Genomic DNA, 17,966 nt, shown 5'->3' on the forward strand with positions numbered 1-17,966 from the left:
AAATGTACTATTCCCACTCCAGTGAGTGCAACAGTAGGGAAAGTGTTGGATTGCTTAGGGGTAACAAATACTATTCTCACTCCAGCGAGTGCAACAGTAGGGACATTGTTAGATAGGGGAGGAGAATAATTTACTATTCCCACTCCAAGGAGTGCAACAGTAGAGACAGTGTTGGATAGCGGAGGGGTAACAATTACTATTCGCACTCCAGCGAGTGTAAAAGTAAGTAAAGTGTTGGAATGCGGAGGAGAATAGTTTACTATTCCCACTCCAGTGAGTGCAACAGTAGGGAAAGTGTTGGATAGCATAGGGGTAAAAATTACTATTCCCACTCCAGCAAGTGCAACCATAGAGAAAGTGTTGGATTGCATAGGGGAATAATTTTCTATTCCCAATCAAATGAAATAATTAAAATGAATACCAATTATTAAATTACATTTATTTTGCCTCCCACCATATTCCCCTATAAATGACACCACCAATGTTCTAAAACATAACACTATTACCATAATTGATTAATAATTATCTAATGAATTAATAAAAATTAACAAGCAATTGAAAAACAAAAAAATAATTTAATTCACACAATCAACAACATAAAACAACTTAAAATACATTTTATAATCAACAAATTAAAAAATATATTGAAATTAAATTGATTTCCAGCCTACTCCCCTATCACACATTATAAAAAAAGGACTCAAACAACATACTTAATAAATAATTAATTATTATTATTAGCCAATTAATAAATAAATAACATTATATCATGTACCACAATTTTCAATAGAACATCTAAAATACATAAATATTAAATAATAAAACATATAAATAAATTAATTATTATTAAATTACTTCCCAAATTACTCCCCTATAAACCCACAACACACTCCCAAAAAATAACAAAATGTAGATATTTGCCAATTAATCATTAATAATTAACAAACAATTATCAACTAATGAATAATAAATTATTTACCGCAATTAACAATATAAAAACTGAAACACTTAAATATTAATTAATAAAAATGATTAGTTAATTGATTATAAATAATTAAATTACTTCCCACCCTATTCCCCTATAAACCCACAATTAACTCCTACAAAAATAACATAATTATTGTATTTACCAAATAATTAATAACCAATTAATAACTAATCGATAAAAAATAATTACCACAATTAACAATATAAAATAGTACATTTATAAACATTAATTAATAAATAATATGAATTAATTATTTGTAATTATATTACTTTCCACCCTATTACCCTATAAACCAACAACCCGCTACAGAACTAAAACACAAAATTTACTTAAAAAAAGATTAATAACCTTTAAAAATGAAATTCATATATTAAAAAATACATACAATACTTAAACAAAAATATAGCACACGTACATTTAAAATACATACTAAAATATATAACAGTAATATAAACATCGATATTATTAACAACACATTTTTTACGAACAATATTACTGTCTTCAATATTAAAAAAATATATATTTCTTACCTTACTGTCAATATTTTGGTCCACGATATTCTTGCAGTCGATATTCTTGTACCTCGATATTTACAACTCGATATTATGGTACTTCGAGAAAAAAAACTCGATATTCGGTCTGTTCACCGTAGTTAATACATCAGTGATAGCACAACCCCAAGCTGAAATAGAGCGTTTGAAAAAAGTAATCTTAAATTCATGCTTTTTCATCCATGTTTTTCAGTTCACAACTCTACAAATGTCTCAAGAATGAACAATGGAATATTGTGGGAACCATATTGTAAGTTTCACCATGAAACAAGTTTCATTATCATCCGCATCAACATTTTCAGTGACAAGCACAACCTCCTGCTAAAATAAAAATGAGGATCTATCATGACAGACGTCTCAATATTTTTTGCTTTATTGCTCGTGATGAACATATTCAGGTATGTTATCTGAACAAATAGATCATATGCTCCCTGATGAATTCCTCTGCTGAAAATCAATTGGAGCAGTTCCAACTTTTGAATCCCCTTCTGTTTTTTGTTTCCTTTGATCAAATCTTCCTAAAAGACAAGACACCATGAGATTTGCCTCATTAAATTCGCTACAGGCTCACATAAGGTATGATATCCATGGAACAATCCAAAAATGCAACAAATAATTTCAACACAAGTTGTTACACAATCACCCTAAAACCTTTAGCGTAGACAAATACAATAGTCAAAGTGATGGGAAATTGAACAGTGACCTTGTGTTTCCTCTTATAGAATCTCCTTGTGAATTGGTCATTGTGACAGTGTTTTGTCAAGCTCTTATAAAAGCAAACATCCATAAGGCCAGAAATTATCCACCACCTTGTCAGCTCTTTTAAAGGCTCACCTTTCCATCTCCATTTTTAATAATGGGAAATCACTGTCCTGGCCATGGATGCTAACATTATTCATGTTGACCTCCACATTAGAACACTGAAAGAGTCCATTTAAACAGGCTTATACCACCACAGGTGAGGCCCAACCCTCACTCCTGTCTTATCCTCCATCTCTCTCCCATGCTACCATGACTTATAACCTTTGTTACTGAAGTGAATATACTCAAGTCACACCATCCCTTCTCCATCCCAAATCTCCCTCCTCCTCTTAATTTAGTTTCTCATGTTCTGTACAAACTATCATCTCCTACACCTAACAATGGCCCCTGAACCACTCCCGTTGCATGATATCTAACACCCATAAATTCCTGTTGCACTTCCCCTCTCTTCTGCATTGAATGTACCACTCTGTTTCTTTCTCTAACCTCACATTTTACTGCACATTAAATGTTTCACCTCATCTTCTCTCTTTTGAAACTACCTACCATTCATTCCTACATCCTAAAACTTTTCCCTAACCTACTTTGCTATATTTCTCCTCACACTTTCAAGACTGTGCATCCTCCACCGGTCACTTGAGTGATATATAGTCAAATCCCATATGGGAATCCCTTATTTTGAAAAAGTGGATTATTAGTTGGGATGGATAGCAACCTACCATAAGTAATTATGTCAATATACTTGTTAGTTTTATTTGATTAGCATTGCAACAAGGAGCAGCATTAAAAATGTATAAAATATTGTCAAAATAATTTTTGTAATCCATTTTTATTATGGATTGGGGTTTTAAGTTAATTTATGTGCATCGTTAGGGGAATGGCCATTGGTGGGGAACCCGTTTCCCAAGCAGGTTTGTTCAGTGGTTGCTGTATTGTATGGCCACTACATGGGGTATGAAGGTGTTGTGGGTTAAGTGATTTCATCCCAAAAACCTTAGGTGTGCCTGGTTGTTCTGGCTAAACGTCCCTCCATCAATGCACTAGCATTTTTTTGGCCACCAATCTCAGAATTTTACCAAACGGCAGTTCAGCTGTGAGTCCTCTGGTGTAAAGCAGGCCAGCATGCTTGCCTCTGTGTATGGATCTCTGCTGAAGTGAGGTTCCAATAGCTGTTTACCTTCCTTCAGAAAATCTTACATTTACATGAGAGTGCAACTGGTCCTCCAGTGCTGTGCTGGATATGCAGCTGGTGGAGCCCCCTTAATCCTCAAGCCAGTGTGGGAGGTGCTGTGTGAAATGTAGCAGATCTAGTAGATACTTCAGCAATTGAGTTTTGACAATTGTGGCATATCCTAAGTTGATGTATTTTTGGGGGGCCAGGGCGCGTAAGTGCTCAGGGTCATTCAGCCGTGGGCCCTCTTTGATAGTGTGGCTTTATCTACAGTCAGTCCATTATAAACGTTTTTCCATTTTCCATATACGTTTTTTGAATGCAATATTGCTGGGGGCTATTTCCCAGAGTTGTTATAGCCATGTATTAATCAGGCATCTTCTGAGATAGGATGAAGCAGGTGATGAATGTCGTTGATGTAATTCTAACCGTAGGTAATGATTAAGAGTTTCTGGTGTAGCTCTCTGGACTTTATCCCTGGTGATGATATTTGTTCCTTGTATTACCAGGGTCTGTTTTTGTAGTCTAAACTCCAACCTAATCTGTGCTAGTGAGGTGTATTTGGGCAGGCTGAAAATAATTCTGTACACAGTTACAATTGTGCTCTCCAGGATTTTCGAATCTCTGCCGCTCTGTAGTTCACTGCCATAGGATGTATGATGTTACAGCACAAACTATTACAACACATTCATTTACAAAGTGGTTTTTACAATGCAACTTCCATTACAGAGCATTCTATTACAATACAAGCCCTTACAACGTATGTACCATTATAACGTAAATTACTATTCTACTACAGTCGGGTGCTTACCTCAGGGAAGGTGCGGGACAGTGAGATATATGCTTTGTAATGGCATACATTGTAATAGCATGCGTTGTAATGGAACTTGTGTTGTACTGGCTGCATTGTAAAGGCTTGCGTTGTAATGCCTGTGTTTCCTCTGCCATAGGCTATCGTTGGTAAAAGCTTGGCATGTGTAACTTGAACTAAGGGGAGTAACAATGGACTGCTCAGTTTTGAACTGAGATTCCTTAGTGAGACTGCCAGGACAAGGCCCTTCCTGCTGATAGTGTTCTTCTGGGAGACGAAGTCTTCTCCCTTGTCTATAGTCACGCCAAGGTATTTATATTCCATCGCAGGTTCAATGTGTATGTTGCCCCACTGCCAGACCAGTGATTTCTTTCAGTTTTTCCTGATTGTCATTGTCCTTGTTTTCTCCAGGTTGATGGTTAGTCTGTTGGCTTTGGAGAGTTCCTGTGTGGTGGTGAGAAGGTCTGAAGGTCTACCTGTGTATGGCTGATCAGGACTATATCATCCACATAGAGAAGGCATGGTAGTGCTAATCCTCCTATTCTTGAAGCGTGTGAGTTGCAGGCATTCAGTGCTGGTACCAGGTCTGCTAAGCAGAGGTTAAATAGGGTCCGAGCCAGGACACACCCCTGTTTAGGTCCCTTCTTGGTTGGTATACGTCTTGACGGAGAGGAGCCATTGCCCAGCTTTATCTGGACCCATGTATCTGTGTGCAAATTGACTACCAGGTTCAGCAGAGACTGTGGGATACCCCATTTTGCCAGTTTGACCCAGAGTATGTTAGGGTTCATGTGGTCAAAAGTGGTGTAGTGTAGTTCCTATATTCCCAATAGGCTCTGCGCATTGGAATAATTTATCCTATAGATTAGACGTAGGACTGAGGTCGACTAGGTCTCTATCGAATATACTAGACTTAATTGTGTGTGCCAGCTAGCTCCGAGGTCACTAGAAACGTTCTCGAATTCACAAGAACAGATTAGTCTCTGACAACCGCATAAACATGACAACTTTGTTTCCCCAAGATAAAACATATCTTCAGAGTCGTTGAAACAATTGATAGATATTTCACTCAGTCAATCATGAATGCTTCGTTTCGTTGGAGCTGCAGAGAAAGTAGAAAGACGTGCGTTTTCAATAAAAGGTTTTATTGAACAGTCTTCTTTCTCAAGCATAGGAAATGAACTGCTACAATCGTAACACTGTTTGTAAAATATAATGCATACAGTATAAATTGTAGAATAAAATAATACTGTAAGAGCATTGTATGGTTCCTAAACCATATATAAATACATACATAAACAACAGAGTCTAAAAGTACTCAACTGGTGCTTCTAAAATACTCCTACCCCGGTGTACCTAACCTAAGCTTAGTACGAGGGAGGAAGTAAGTGAGGTGTAGCATAAATGTAGTATTCTTTTTCCAAAAATCTGCCCAAGATTTCTCTAAGTGTCTAATCAACTCCGTACCTTAATTTAGAATAAAGAAGGTCAGGCTCAGGACTCGATTTCCCAGCAACCCACAAGGGTAGCCTGGAAACACGTGAGCAGGATTTCTCGGCAGGAGAAAAGACAGCTTCTCTCTCAGTGCGCCTGCTGGAGGGTCGGCTTCCTTCGGCACTTGCTGTAGCAGGGTACGTCGGGCAAGTAGATAGTCGAACTGCTCCAAACCACTGTATGTTTGCTTGGGCGAGTGTGGGCATATTTATACCTTGAAGGTGCCGACTTTGACATACAGTTGGACATAATAACGTCATCAAAGAGTCTCAGTTCTTTGAAAACTCCATGAGTTCTTGGACAAATTGTGAGAAGTTGGCCTGATATGTAGTGTTTCCAATTCTGGAACCACTTTGTATCAGTCCAAACAATTCCTTATGGTGTCTGGTTGTAAGTCAACCTTGTTAGACAAGCTATCCTAGGGGTAGCATGGACTAAGCAGCCTTAAAGGCTTAACTTAAGAGGTCGTGTTAAGCGAGCTGTTTTACCACATACAATCCTGTAATACCAAATGAAAGGACACCACACAAGTATATATTATAAAAATATATGTGTTTATTTCTAAATTAATCCCCAGTACTCTTTATGAGCAAAGGGGCACAAGCGTTAAATCAAAAGCACAGTATAACATACAAAGTTGCACAATTATGGATGAGGGCGGCTGGCCACTCAGACCATATATCAAAAAAGTGGTATAAGAGATACCAATCGAACAGTGGTTAGGCCTAGGGCCTAGGGAATCGCTGGGAGCAGTCAGGACTAGCAATGCTGAAGTCGGGAAAAGCCAGCGGGATTCGGGTGCAGCACGTAAAGTGCGGCTTGCACCAATGCAATGTCAATGGTGCGTAAAAGTTACACAAAGTTAGTTTAAAGATACTTCCGCTGAACCTAGAGGAACAAAACTTAAGACACAGACCCTAGAGGTGTGTACCAACGTGGGCACACCAGCGTTGCAATGTTACCTCACCCACAGGAAGCGGGTGCACAGGGTCGAAGTGGCGTCGGGTTTTGACACGCAGGTTCTTGGTGCTTGGAGCTGGAGAAGCTGCAGGCGATGGGAAGCAGAAGTGTCCGGTGTGATCCAAGGGTGGATCGAAGTCGAGATGAATCTGGAAGCAGAGGGGACAGAGTCTGGGTCACTCAGCAGGGACCAGGGTGGAACCAGGACGGAACCAGGCAATGTCGGGCGCAATCAGATGGTTGGTGAGAGGCTTCTCTCCACTGTCACGTGGGCTCTGGGGCATCTGTGACGTCCAGGAGCAGGTCACGATCTGTCCCACGCAGGCTCTTGCCGTCGGCACCATCGGCTTCAAGATAGCAGCAAACAGCACTTGGCAAAAGCAATCCACACGGAACCAGGAGATTGCTTCTCACTCGGACCAGAAGGGTCAGAGTGGGGGCTCCTTTTCACAGGAGCTGGTGCAGATCTGGAGCAACCAGAAAAGCAAGTCGTATTTAAGTTTTCGTTGGCACAGGGGCCACAAGCCAGCTGGCTAGTGACCGGGCCAACGCGTCGAGCCAACACAAGCAGAAGGGCCCCACGCAGCACTCGTCGAGTGTGGAGGGGGTAGCTTTGGTGCAAGTGTAGCTCAGGGTATGGGCTTCTCAAACCCCGGTGTACAGCTTCGTGGGTCACTTATGGGCTGCACGGTCAGCGTCTCGTGGCCTTTTCAAGATGGCGTGCCCCACGCTTCCGGTCGCCTCCACTGGTCTCAGCTCTGCAGGGACTGTGGATCGGGCTGGGAGAAGGCAGGCAAGCTTGATCTCGTCGATCTCTGTTGCTCGAGTTCCGGCGGGAACTGCAACAAAGCAAGGGTCGAGGGCTGAATGGTGCCTGTTTGCACAGGGTGGTCACTCCTTGACCACAAGGGAGATTCTTCAGTCTTCTACGTCGAGTAGTAGGTCGAAGGGTCCAGAATTCGTTTCTTATGTTTCTTCAGGATGATCTGAGTTGCATTGGCACTGCTCCCACTCTTATTCGAATCTGGTGGGCTGGACATCCTGATAGGTCCCCTCCTATGGGTGGGACCCAGGAAGGGGGTGGTTACACCCCTTTCCTTTGATCCAGGTCACGCTGGGACAGGGGCTGGTGTGCCCCAGAACCGGTTTGGCCGGATTATGCAAGGGGCAGCCTTGTGCTCCCCAGGCAGTGTCTGGTTTCTTTGAAACCTCCCTGCTACAATCCACTATCTCCTGTCTGGGGTGGTTTGACACCGCCCTGCGACAGGAAACCCTTTGTCCAGGCCACCAATTTGCTGAGTTTCGTTCAGCAGCAGGAGGCCAGACCCGTGTCTGTGGCAGAGGCATCCATTTTGTGGATCTGAGGCTCATTTTAAATCAACCGCGTTTTAGTAAAGTAACATGTCTTCTCCCTCTAGAGGGGTGGAATGCTACCCCCGTCGCCAGAACCGGTGAGGGGGTAGTATTCCAATTCGTATGACACCTTACACGACATGTTTTGATAAAGCCAAACCAAAGATGACATATAACCGCGAGGATTATAATGCACCTACTAGTATATGGTATGGCATTATCCCGGATCAGCTTAGGGAGTTGTTCCCGACAGCTGCAGACAGGCTCAGGTCATGCCAGAGCTCCATCTCACATCAAACCACGCACTCTGCCTCCAGGATTGATAAGGCCTTCCATAGGAGTGACTCACAGGTTTATATGTGTCCAGATATAGGTTTAGATATAGGTATACTATATCTAAGCAAGGGGTGATTACACCCACTTGCCCCAGCTGAGTGATCAGCCAGTTGTGTCAATTTAAGAACCAGCCAGGGGTGGCAAAAGCTATGCTTCAGCCCCTGGTAGGCCTTGGTGGCACCTATGCCCTGAGCACCTATAGTGCATGGTACAGGGGCTGACAAGGATTCCATTTCCAATTGTGGTATGTACCTATAGCACATGTATTATGAATTTAGAGAGAGAACAGCAGGCTGGGGGTCTGATTAGCAGGCCCACAGCCTCAGTAAGTCGAAAACCAGTGAAGCAAAAAGCAAAAATTGGGGTGACCATAGGATAGCAGACCCTACTCTCCTACACAACCCCCCCCCCCCCCCCCAACGCAGGGCCATTAAACTTAACCTTGACCAGATAAGTCTTCATGTTCTAAGTGGAAGTACCTGGAGAGACCATCTGCATTACCATGGTCAGTCCCTGGGCTCCACTGTAAAGTCCATCCCCTGTAGGGAAATGGACCACCTGAGCAGTTTGGGATTTTCACCCTTCATCTGATTTAGCCACAAGAGGGGCTTATGGTCTGTCTGAATTAGGAAGTGAGTACCAAACAAGTATGGCCTCAACTTCTTCAGGGCCCAAACCACAGCAAAGGCCTCCCTCTCAATAGCTGACCAACGTTTCTCCCTGGGAGTCAGCCTTCTGCTAATAAAAGCAATGGGCTGGTCTTGACCATCTTGATTAAGTTTTGAAAGCACAGCTCCCACCCCCAACTCAGAAGCATCTGTCTGTACAATGAACTGTTTGGAGTAGTCAGGACTCTTCAGGATAGGAGCAGAGCACATGGCCTTCTTCAGGTCATCAAATGCCTTTTGACAGCTAACTGTCCACTGAACCTTTTTGGGCATCTTCTTGGATGTCAAGTCATTCAATGGTGTCACAATGGACCCATAGTTCTTTACAAATTTTCTGTAATACCCAGTCAGGCCCAAGAAGGCTCTGACTTGTGTCTGGGTAGTTGGAGGAGCCCAGTCCTGTATGGTCTGGATCTTGCTCTCCAGTGGTTGGACCTGACCCCCACCTACTAGGTGGCCCAGGTACATAACCTTGCTCTGCCCTATCTGGCACTTAGTAGCCTTGATAGTGAGGCCTGCCTTTTGCAGGGCCTCCAGAACCTTCTTCAGGTGGATCAGGTGATCCTCCCAGGTGGAGCTAAAGACAGCAATATCATCTAGATATGCTGCGCAAAAGTCATCCAACCCAGCAAGGACTTGATTCACCAACCTTTGGAAGGTGGCAGGTGCATTCTTCAAACCAAAGGGCATTACCACAAACTGATAATGTCCACTAGGGGTGGAGAATGCTGTTTGGCTTTTGACTCTTCAGCTAGTCTGATTTGCCAGTAGCCACCTGTCAAATCAAATGTGCTCAGAAACTTGGCAGAAGCCAATTTATCAATGAGCTCATCTGCTCTTGAAATGGGATGTGCATCTGTCCTAGTGACAGCATTGAGACCCCTGTAGTCCACACAAAACCTCATTTCTCTCTTCCCATCTTTGGTATGAGGTTTTGGCACAAGGACCACTGGGCTAGCCCATGGGCTCTCTGATGGCTCAATCACTCCAAGTTCCAACATCTTTTGCACCTCAGCCTTTATACAATCCCTGACATGGTCAGGTTGCCTGTAGATCTTATTCTTCACAGGCAGACTGTCACCAGTGTCCACCTCATGGGTGCACCAATTAGTCTGGCTGGGTGTGAGTGAAAACATATGTCTGTGGGCCTGCAACACCTGTCTGCAGTCCACCTGTTGCTGTTCAGTGAGGCTGCCTGCCAAGGCTACTCCATCAACTGATCCATCATTAGGGTTCTGGGAAAGAAGGTCTGGGAGAGGGTCACTCTCTTCCTCCTGATCCCCATCTGTGGCCATGAGGAGACTCATGTCCTCCCTGTCAACAAATGCTTTCAAACGGTTTACATGGAGCACCCTGTGGGGGCTCCGAGGGGGGTGCCAAAGTCAACCACATAGGTGATGACTTCTTCCTTTTTCTCAATGATAGGGTAGGGTCCAGTCCATTTGTCCTGGAGTGCTGCTGGCCCCACTGGGTCCAACACCCACACCTTCTGTCCTGGCTGGAACTCAACCAGAACAGCCTTTTGGTCATGCCAAGCTTTCTGTAATTCTTGACTGGCCTCAAGGTTTTTGGATGCTCTCTCCATGTATTCAGCCACCCTGGAGCGGAGACCAAGTACATAGTCCACAATATCTAGCTTAGGCTTTTTGAGAGGTAACTCCCATCCTTCCTTCACCAAACACAATGGACCCCTCACAGGGTGGCCAAACAAAAGTTCAAAAGGGCTGTAGCCAACCCCCTTCTGTGGGACCTCTCTGTAAGCAAAGAGCAAGCCGGGTAAAAGGATGTCCCATTTCCGCCTAAGCTTCTCTGGTAGGCCTTTTATCATTCCCTTTAGGGTCTTGTTGAACCTTTCAACAAGCCCATTGCACTGTGGATGGTAGGGTGTGGTAAACGTATAGCTTACTCCACACTCTTTCCACATTGCTTTTAAGTATCCAGACATAAAGTTGGTACCTCTGTCTGAAAGAACCTCCTTTGGAAACCCCACTCTTGAGAAAACTGCAATGAGGGCTTTTGCCACCACAGGAGCTGTGGTGGTCCTCAGGGGAATTGCCTCTGGGTACCTGGTGGCATGATCCACTACCACCAGTATAAATCTGTGCCCAGATGCTGTTTGCGGATCCATGGGACCCACAATATCTATTCCAACTCTTTCAAAGGGTACCCCCACCACAGGTAATGGTATCAGGGGGGCCTTTGTTGTGCCACCTGACTTACCACTGGCTTGGCAAGTGACACAGGAGCAACAAAACTCCTTGACATTTTCTGACATGTGAGGCCAGTGAAAGTGTGGAACAAGCCTGTCCCAAGTCTTATTCTGGCCTAAGTGTCCTGCAAGGGGAATATCATGGGCCAAGGTGAGAAGGAAACCCCTAAACTTCAAAGGTATAACCAACCTCCTGGTGGCACCAGGCTTGGGGTCTCTAGCCTCTGAGTAAAGGAGTCCTTCATCCCAATAAACTTTATGGGCACCTTGAGCATTCCCTGCAGCCTCAGCAGCAGCTTGCTGTCTGAGGGGTTCAAGTGAAGGGCAATCTAATTGGGCCTGCCCCAGGTCTGCCCTTGAGGGTCCCCCTGTCCCTAGAAACTCAACCTGGTCAGGTTCAAGCTCCTCAGAGACAGTCTCCTCTTGGACTGCAGAATCAGTTTCCTGTGATCCTGATCCTCAACCTGGGGCAAGTGGGAAGGCACAGCCTTAACCCTCTTGCTCCTCCTCTTGGGTTGTGGTTGGTCAATTGTTTCCAGATCCACCACTGGTTCAGAAAGGCACTTCTTAGCCTGAGACCTTGTCACTGCAAGGACATGAGCTGAAATCCCTAGCATTTCTGCATGAGTCCTGTACTCCACTTCTGACCAAACTGAGCTTTCAAGATCATTGCCTAACAGACAGTCTACTGGGAGGTCTGCACTCACAACAACTTTCTTTAGGCCATCTACCCCTCCCCAGGAGAAGTTCACAACAGCCACACTATGTGAAGTAGTGGAGTTGCTTGCATTGGTCACTAGGTAACTTTCACCTAGTACAATCTGACCAGGGTCCACAAGGTCAGGTGTCACCATAGTGACACTGGCACAAGTGTCCCTGTAGGCCTGAGCCAGTTTCTCAGTGATTAAGGGAGTCTGCCTATATTTACCCAGGTTACTGGGGCTTACTGCAGTGGTCAAAGATAAGTCCACATCATATAGGAGAACTGCCTGTGTGGGGATTCTGACTAGGCCAGATTCCACCTCAGTACCCAGGGTTAACCCTACTATCACCTTAGGTTGTGCACTACCACTGCTGACTGTACTAGGGGGTGCAGTTGCTTTAGGAGCTGCAGTGGCAGCAACTGGGTTTTTCTTAGTGCATTCACTGCCCCAGTGTGAAACTGATTTGCAGGTATTACACCAAGGTTTCTTTGGGCCATCATTCTTCTTTTTCTTTTTGTCATTTTGGGAACCACCCTCCTTATTACTAGTTTGGGGGCCTGAAGACTTCTGGTCCTTTTCTTTATCTTTCTGATTCCCACCCTTCTGGTCTGTTTTCTTCTGGTCACCATGGTTCTGGGGTTTCTGCTTAATCCTTGTTCTGACCCATTTGTCTGCCTTCTTTCCCAATTCTTGGGGAGAGGTCAAATCAGAGTCAATAAGGTATTGATGCAACAGCTGGTTCTGACAGTTATTAAGGATCTGCTCTCTCATTATAAGATTGTACAATCCTGTATAGTCTGAGACTTTACTTCCCTGCAGCCAACCCTCCAGAGCCTTAGTGGCACAATCAACAAAATCAGTCCAGTCCTGAGTCTGTGCTTTTTGGGTGTCTCTGAACAACAACCTGTATTGCTCAGTGGTTAGGCCAAACCATTCAATAAGAGCACTCTTCAGGACAGAGTAGTTTTTGGCATCCTCAGGTCTAACTGTGAGAAGCCTATCCCTCACTTTCTCAGAAAAGGAGTACCATAAAATTGCTGCCCACTGTTCTTTAGGAACCTGCTGTACCATGCAGGCTCTCTCAAGAGCAGTCATCCATTTGTGGATGTCATCCCCTTCCTTGTAGGCGGGCACCATTTTTGTCAGGTTTCTATTATCATAGCTCCTGTCTTTGTCTTTAGGAAGTTTGCTGCCACCAGTGGCATCTAAGCCACACTACTTTCTTTCTCTTGCTAAAGCAAGTTTAGCTTGAGCCAAGGCTACCTCTTACCTTTCTATTTGGAGTTGGACAGCCCTCATCCTGGCCCTATGCTCTTTCCTCTGGGGGGAAGTCATTCCCATTTGAGATTCTCTTGAGACATTAGAAACATGAGAGTCCCCTGATGGAGATCTCACCCTCCTATTGCCTGGGAGAATTAAGTTATGGGATCTGGGGAGGTGCTGGCCCTCTCCACCCCCATGTAGGTCTAGATTGGCCTTGTTAAGCTTACCAATCTGGTTCACCCTCTGATCCTGATCTTCGGGCTCTTCTAAGTCTGAGCCTTCCTCTTCCTCTTCCTCCTCCTCTTCTTCTTCTGGAAGATCCTCATTCTCAGGGGAGTTCATCCCCTCACCTGAATCTAAGGGAGCCTGACTCACCTTATCTAAGTCATCCTTTTCCAGGATAGCTATCAGGGAAGGAATGGTAGGGCCTCTGCCCCTTTTTAGCCCCCTTGCTGTGCACAAGGCACTCAAGTCTTTGTGGCTAAGGTTGTCATATCTGGTAGTTGCCTGGGTAGGGTCAACTATTACAGGCGCAGAGCCTGAGGCTCCACCTGTATCAGACATGACTGCTAGTGAGGTGTAAGTGGTGCACTTACCTACACTAAGTGTTTTCCTACTGTACCTTGCTAGTGAGTTGTAGTCAGGGTGTGCTAGTCCCTTCAACCTACAACTACTAAGTTCAGTAGAACTTAATATGCTAAGCTTTTGATTTTATATGTACCTAAGGTACTTGATGTGATCTTTCAATTTGATATAAAGATTGCAATGGTAAAACAAACAGCAAGCTCAAATCCCACCGCTGCCACCAATGTGAGAAGTTGGCCTGATATGTAGTGTTTCCAATTCTGGAACCACTTTGTATCAGTCCAAACAATTCCTTATGGTGTCTGGTTGTAAGTCAACCTTGTTAGACAAGCTATCCTAGGGGTAGCATGGACTAAGCAGCCTTAAAGGCTTAACTTAAAAGGTCGTGTTAAGCGAGCTGTTTTACCACATACAATCCTGTAATACCAAATGAAAGGACACCACACAAGTATATATTATAAAAATATATGTGTTTATTTCTAAATTAATCCCCAGTACTCTTTATGAGCAAAGGGGCACAAGCGTTAAATCAAAAGCACAGTATAACATACAAAGTTGCACAATTATGGATGAGGGCGGGTGGCCACTCAGACCATATATCAAAAAAGTGGTATAAGAGATACCAATCGAACAGTGGTTAGGCCTAGGGCCTAGGGAATCGCTGGGAGCAGTCGGGACTAGCAATGCTGAAGTCGGTAAAAGCCCGCGGGATTCGGGTGCAGCACGTAAAGTGCGGCTTGCACCAATGCAATGTCAATGGTGCGTAAAAGTTACACAAAGTTAGTTTAAAGATACTTCCGCTGAACCTAGAGGAACAAAACTTAAGACACAGACCCTAGAGGTGCGTACCAACGTGGGCACACCGGCGTTGCAATGTTACCTCACCCACAGGAAGCGGGTGCACAGGGTCGAAGTGGCGTCGGGTTTTGACACGCAGGTTCTTGGTGCTTGGAGCTGGAGAAGCTGCAGGCGATGGGAAGCAGAAGTGTCCGGTGTGATCCAAGGGTGGATTGAAGTCGAGATGAATCTGAAAGCAGAGGGGACAGAGTCTGGGTCACTCAGCAGTGACCAGGGTGGAACCAGGATGGAACCAGGCAATGTCGGGCGCAATCAGATGGTTGATGAGAGGATTCTCTCCACTGTCACGTGGGCTCTGGGGCATCTGTGATGTCCAGAAGCGGGTCACGATCTGTCCCACGCAGGCTCTCGCCGTCGGCACCATCGGCTTCAAGATAGCAGCAAACAGCACTTGGCAAAAGCAATCCACGCAGAACCTGGAGATTGCTTCTCACTCGGACCAGGAGGGTCAGAGTAGGGGCTCCTTTTCACAGGAGCTGGTGCAGATCTGGAGCAACCAGAAAAGCAAGTCGTATTCAAGTTTTCGTTGGCACAGGGGCCACAAGCCAGCTGGCTAGTGACCGGGCCAACGCGTCGAGCCAACACAAGCAGAAGGGCCCCACGCAGCACTCGTCGAGTGTGGAAGGGGTAGCTTTGGTGCAAGTGTAGCTCAGGGTTGGGCTTCTCAAACCCTGGTGTACAGCTTCGTGGGTCACTTATGGGCTGCACGGTCAGCGTCTCGTGGCCTTTTCAAGATGGCGTGCCCCACGCTTCCGGTCGCCTCCACTGGTCTCAGCTCTGCAGGAACTGTGGATCGGGCTGGGTGAAGGCAGGCAAGCTTGATCTCGTTGATCTCTGTTGCTTGAGTTCCGGCGGGAACTGCAACAAAGCAAGGGTCGAGGGCTGAATGGTGCCTGTTTGCACAGGGTGGTCACTCCTTGACCACAAGGGAGATTCTTCAGTCTTCTACGTCGAGTAGTAGGTCGAAGGGTCCAGAATTCGTTTCTTATGTTTCTTCAGGATGATCTGAGTTGCATTGGCACTGCTCCCACTCTTTTTCGAATCTGGTGGGCTGGACATCCTGCTAGGTCCCCTCCTATTGGTGGGACCAAGGAAGGGGGTGGTTACACCCCTTTCCTTTGATCCAGGCCGCCCTGGGACAGGGGCTGGTGTGCCCCAGAACCGGTTTGGCTGGATTATGCAAGGGGCAGCCTTGTGCTCCCCAGGCAGTGTCTGGTTTCTTTGAAACCTCCCTGCTACAATCCACTATCTCCTGTCTGGGGTGGTTTGACACCGCCCTGCGACAGGAAACCCTTTGTCCAGGCCACCATTTGCTGAGTTTCGTTCAGCAGCAGGAGGCCAGACCCGTGTCTGTGGCAGAGGCATCCATTTTGTGGATCTGAGGCTCATTTTAAATCAACCGCGTTTTAGTAAAGTAACATGTCTTCTCCCTCTAGAGGGGTGGAATGCTACCCCCGTCGCCAGAACTGGCGAGGGGGTAGTATTCCAATTCGTATGACACCTTACACGACATGTTTTGATAAAGCCAAACCAAAGATGACATATAACCGCGAGGATTATAATGCACCTACTAGTATATGGTATGGCATTATCCCGGATCAGCTTAGGGAGTTGTTCCCGACAGCTGCAGACAGGCTCAGCTCATGCCAGAGCTCCATCTCACATCAAACCACGCACTCTGTCTCCAGGATTGATAAGGCCTTCCATAGGAGTGACTCACAGGTTTATATGTGTCCAGATATAGGTTTAGATATAGGTATACTATATCTAAGCAAGGGGTGATTACACCCACTTGCCCCAGCTGAGTGATCAGCCAGTTGTGTCAATTTAAGAACCAGCCAGGGGTGGCAAAAGCTATGCTTCAGCCCCTGGTAGGCCTTGGTGGCACCTATGCCCTGAGCACCTATAGTGCATGGTACAGGGGCTGACAAGGAGTCCATTTCCAATTGTGGTATGTACCTATAGCACATGTATTATGAATTTAGAGAGAGAACAGCAGGCTGGGGGTCTGATTAGCAGGCCCACAGCCTCAGTAAGTCGAAAACCAGTGAAGCAAAAAGCAAAAATTGGGGTGACCATAGGATAGCAGACCCTACTCTCCTACACAAATCAATTTTCAAGCAAGGGGAAGTCCCTAGCTGCTGAAGCTGAGTTTTTTCAAGAAATCGTTGTGGTTTTTCGGAACTAGTGGAAGTAGCCCTACCGTATTTGGACTGCATGAGCTATGCCTAAAAATGGTTTTGATTTCTATGCCTATATAAGGATATGGTGATTTATACCTATATAAGGGCATGAATCAGGAAACTTACAAAAGGGTCCTAAAATAATACATACCAGCGGCCTTAATGAAGCATAGGTGTAACTGCATTTTTGTTGCATCTGCCTTATCAATCAAAAGTGCCATGGCCAATATATTTGTTATTGTTCCGACAGACACTTTGCAAAGCCTGTCTGATTAAGAGGGATGATTGATTTCTCTTTGGGCCGTGCCTGGAGCTCTTCTAGGATTTTTCCTTTGAAGTATTTTACCTCCTGGCCACTTGAGTGATCTAGATAAATCCCATATGTGAATCCTTCATTGTGAGAGAGTGGATTTTTAGTTGGGGTGGATGGTAGTCTTCCATAAGTAATAATGTCCCTATACTTGTTAGGTCTAGTGAAGGTTTCAGTAACTGAAACTTGGACTCAACCCCTGTTAGCTATGGCACAGAGTCAACAGGCTTATTGTAAATGTGTTAGGCATTTTGAAGTACCAAAACAATTACAAAGTTAAAAAATACCTCTCTAAGTTATACAAAACCTAGAAGAATTCGCCAAACAAAATGATACAAAAAGAGCAAAATCCAATAAGGGAAACAAGAGAAACAATTTTCTAAATATTTAAATAAAAATAGTGCCAACTGCTCAAAGAGACAAAATTGGTCAATTGATAGCGATGGACCGAGACAAGGTAATGTTTAAGGCCAACTGTGATGGAGCATGAGGCAGATATACGGGTCAAGTTCAACCTGGTGGAAAGGTTACCAGTTATCATGTGACAAGAGAAGGGGCTTGACTGTAAGGATGGACCTCAGAAAAATCACTGGATTAGGTAGGAAAAGGTCTGGCAGAAGATGGTCAAGTTTTCGCACCCCGTAAGTTTCTGGCATGAGTTGTGGTCTATTTCGACAAAGGTTCAGATGAAATTGTGGCTTGAAACAAAGGCGTAATTAGAGTTGACAGAGTCTGGCATCAAGATAAGAATGTAGTGGGA

This window comes from Lissotriton vulgaris, chromosome 8 (assembly GCF_964263255.1).
Source record: "Lissotriton vulgaris chromosome 8, aLisVul1.2, whole genome shotgun sequence".
Lineage (NCBI taxonomy): Eukaryota > Metazoa > Chordata > Amphibia > Caudata > Salamandridae > Lissotriton > Lissotriton vulgaris.